At 37.2% G+C, this 4501-nt stretch overlaps 1 long non-coding RNA gene across 1 annotated transcript; it reads left to right on the forward strand.

The window, feature by feature from the left end:
* Positions 1-256: 256 nt before the first annotated feature.
* LOC108759580 (uncharacterized) lies at positions 257-3983 on the forward strand. Its single transcript, XR_001940023.1, has 4 exons — positions 257-589; positions 668-1203; positions 1704-1867; positions 3491-3983. It is a non-coding gene; the product is annotated as an uncharacterized LOC108759580 (long non-coding RNA).
* Positions 3984-4501: the final 518 nt, after the last annotated feature.

A 4501-nucleotide genomic window follows, 5' to 3' on the forward strand; every position in this document is an offset into this window, starting at 1 on the left:
GAATCATGCAAAAATGTACTATTTTCTGCAGAATATCATGCATAATATTTTATTATACATATAAAATGCGCGTAGAACCGAGACAATCGGGTACTTACATACCAATAAATGTATATCAATTCGACTTTCGCAAATTTCTTAGTTCTCTTCCCTAGCTCTGTTTTCTTTCAGTTTCAGTTGATTTATTATTGAACATTGTGCACTCCTAATAGCAAAGTTCACGTCGTTCGGCAAAACGGATGATGTGTGAAAAGATCGGAGATGGCGGATACATATTATGACACCAGTCCGACCCGGCGGACTCGCTCGGAACCCCTCCAGTGGGGGTTATCTCGCGCTGTGATTTCTTGATTAGCAGCGGGTCGACTGGTTGCGGTTAACCGTTGTTAGGTTGTCACTCGATTGGTATGCATGGGCTGGGATTCGTGCTCATCGTACTAACCCCCGAGCCCACCTAATCTTCTCCTACCCCATCGGCGTGGCGGAGCCGCGAAACCAATCGAGGAGAAGCGAGAAACACCTAAATTTACGATATTAACTTTCGAGAACTCAAGTTTCTGTCAATGGAAATTCAAGTTACTTTCGCTAAGTAATTATTAATTGTGCAATTCTTTAGATTAATTTGTAATTAATTATATGTAGATTTGTAAAATGTGTCAATGTGAAGACTGTAGCTGCTGTGATTCTTCTTGGACTTTTGAAAAATTGGTCATCTCAATACGAGGCTACTATTATAAAGCGTCGAATTCTCCGCGACAAGTGGCGGCCATTTTTCAGTGGTTGACTCCACTCTGACAACGTGCCACTCGTCGACCCCTCTGTCGTAATTCGTGTAACACGATGGACGCACGGAGGTGAGGAGGTTTACATAATGACCACCCTAAATCACCCTTTGCCATGGAGCAGCGCGAGACGTGAATGAGTCGAATGAGAGGGATGGAGAGAGGAGATATATCGAGAGCAGTAGTCTGCACGAATATACATATCCGCCCCTCCTCGAGAACGGTAGGCAGGGTAAGAGAGATTGGGGGGTTACAATTTCCCATGGATAATGGCACTTTGATTACCCCGTGACGCCGTGCGTCCTGTCAAGTGGCACGCCGGGCCATAAATGGCTGACGTGGTATTAAAAAAAGGAGCAATAGTCTCACTATGCGTTACGGGGTGATCCATTCAAAATTCATTCTGGGGACACTAGCGGAGGTAAAATATAAAAAGTTTTATAAGTTTCGTATTGCAGCGACTTATTATTCGTAGTGTTGTATACGTGAAAGAAATAATATTTAGGGTGTAGATAATAATAGCAAATATTAATGAGTGAACAGAAGATTATTTTCCTTCCGCAATGCTTGCTCTAATTTTTACATTGAAATTAATACAGCTAATCGCGAAATAGAATATATAAAAATTTTTTCTTCTTAATAAATAAATATCAGACTCGCAGAATAGTTATACATATACATTTTTTTAAAAGAAATATGAGGTTAATATATTATAACAAATCTATTTCGATAATATAATCGAATTTTATAGTATCTTTATAAATTTTTGTTTATATTAATTTAATATAATTAAATTTTATTTATAAACTTTTAGATTTTATTTCTTACTATCACCCGGTATACAGGACGAAAATACATGCTCTCTTGAGTCGTCACGTACTTGACTGTTAAATACACTATCGAGTGGTTTTTTATTCGCAGATTTCGAGCGCGCGTACTCGACTTTCTTGATGATACTCAAACATCGCAACTGGTAGCGACCGATTTGTCGACTTCAATGTTTCGCCAGGTCGAGGGTCCGCCACGGGACTATAAAGGATCCGAAGTGGAAACAACAATGCTGCAACTCCCGTCCCATAAATTCGGTACGTCTGAAATGCGTTTGGCTGAACGTTAGCAGTGTTGCGTCGTTTATTTACTAAACTCTACAATGTAACGAGCGAATTAATTTATTCAATATTTTATTCATACTAAAATTAATGCAGAAGTTATGAATTTTATACGTAATCATATTAAAATATTAAAATACAATTTTGATTTTTTTTTCAGAAAAATCTGAAAATTATATGTGTGATAATAAATAATTGATGTGTTGTTATTACATATAGATAAATTATACATAAAAGATACAAAATTAACCTAATTGAACAAATTAAAATTAAACTTCAAACAATATATATGTATATTTATGCTTTTCTTAATATTTTCATATATCCTAGGAAAGCTGCATTCCCTAAAAAATTAGTGAAACATAGAAAGAAAAGTAACTGTAGTTTATAATAAGGAATGGCAATTTAGGACGGAAGTAATTCTGCATTTCGAGGAAAGAAAAAAAGACGATGCCATCAGCAAGGAATAACAAAGCTATTTTCGCATAACAACACATTAGTTGCTAACGTAATGTAATATTTATGGAAAATATTCGCAAACTATCGCCGCAAGGCTATCGCTGTGACCTAGTGACGACGAAAAGTCCGAAGAACTTTGTATGTTCATGAAGTGCATTCTTCCGCGTTTCACTACAGAGCCCATCGCTTCTATTTAGTTTTAGCTATTATTTAGTTTTAACAACTTCCCGATTATTATCCTATAATAGAACAGCTTGTTAAATCTAATAATCTTAAAATATATATTCATGCGCAAAAAAACATTACAAAGAACGTTGTGACGCAACAGTTCCATCATACTTTTACTCGCAGCAGTTATAATAAGTTTACCCGTTCGTGCACAAATTTTTTGACGTTCTAGCCGCCACAATAAACGCACCACTGTAGCGAACGGCGGCACGTGTTGTCACGTGTCGTTGATTACGGTCAAACCTCGATTTACTCCGACAAGTCCACGTGTCCAAGTGAGCAACACTTTGAATAATATTCACGTTGTATTACGCTGGTTCGAAATCGAATCCCCACGAGTCACGCGGTGTCTCTATATTCTGTAATGCATAAATCAAGAACCGGAGGAAATGGCAGGCATCCCTCCCCCGGTCGTGTATTACTATAACACCTCACTCACTCAGTTTCTATCGAATATTGGATACGTGTTGAATCGACCGTCGCGCGATAATGACGGCATTGAGGCCGACAGCATAGCGATACCGAAAGATACCGTTAATAAATTGCGATGTATGAGAAGAGTACAGTAGAGATTAGAGAACAACGACGTAACTGAAAAGACAAAATTTTCAGAAAATGAGCTGGATTATTAAAATTTCAAAATATTCATTTTGATGCAATAGTTAATTTATACAGAGGAACCAAAGTATGTTTCTTTTTTTCTTTATGTTTCTATTCTTTTTCTATAGGCAACTCCAAAATGACAATTTCTTGTTTACGTCATTGTTGTAACAAATAAGTGATATACGTAGTTTTTCATGTATTTTTGATATTTGACAAAATTTTTCTATCAATGTTTGATTACACTTTTTTCTGCCATTTAACTGATTTAACTACCTACAATTTTTTTTATCCTTTACGCTGTTTCAGTAGGATCGAGGAATATGACGGCGACGTTTTCGCGATTCTCATAGCTCGTGCTTGCGAAGGGAGCCTTCACGGCGCCAGACGGCGAAATAACGTCGATGGCTCGAAAGGGAGATATTTCGAGAACCTAGGATGAGTTCGGTCGTTCGTCTACCCGTGCTAACTATTCTACAACTATCCATGTGCATATATATTCCGGGAAAGTCTCACCTCGAGGTCAGACTTTTTACCGTTTACACTTTTACGGGCGTCATACGACGTATACTGTTGAGCTCTGAATGTGGCTCCATGGTGGAAAAGGCGCTTTTTATTCGCGAGAAACTGTAATCAGAGGATAGAGAAATGGCGATCACTATTGCGGTTGACGACCGTGGAGTCTAGGTTCCGAGGATGCAGTAATTCGACAATGATGATGCGTTCTTGAATAGCGCGTTATTATAACTCTTCTATTGATTGTGGTAGTTAAAACGATTATGTTCAGATCAACGCAGAGTTATTCTTATGGGGTTGAATATATACTTTAGTTTATTTTTTATATTCAAGAAAATAAAAAATATTGAAATCATGCAGTTTTAGACTTCAAATTTTCTCTTAGTATCTTGATTTTTTGTATAAAGTTTAAATTATTAGTTTTGTTTTTAAAATAATAATTATAAGTAAATATATTTTCTTATAATTTTTATTTATTTTTTTCTAACGTTTCTGAACGGGGAATTACTGTATCAAAGGTCAACGCGACGCAATGATTCGTACAATATCAAAGAAGGTGAGCGCGGCTAAACCGATCATAGAAAGGAGTTTGCGTGGATGGAGAAAAGAGACAGATAGGGACAGAGGAGCTCTAGTTCAAGTAGCGAACTCCTATTCGAACGTTGGATTAACTGCTGGACGATTTACGATGTAGTTTTCTATCTTTCTCTCTCTCATATTGTCTTTCTCTCTCTTTGTCTCTTATCCAACCACACGATTGTTGAAAAAACGAGCATTACGCGGCTATCGACGTCGTATATCCGCATG

Source organism: Trachymyrmex cornetzi, unplaced genomic scaffold (genome assembly GCF_001594075.2).
Source record: "Trachymyrmex cornetzi isolate Tcor2-1 unplaced genomic scaffold, Tcor1.1 scaffold195, whole genome shotgun sequence".
Taxonomy (NCBI): Eukaryota; Metazoa; Arthropoda; class Insecta; order Hymenoptera; family Formicidae; genus Trachymyrmex; species Trachymyrmex cornetzi.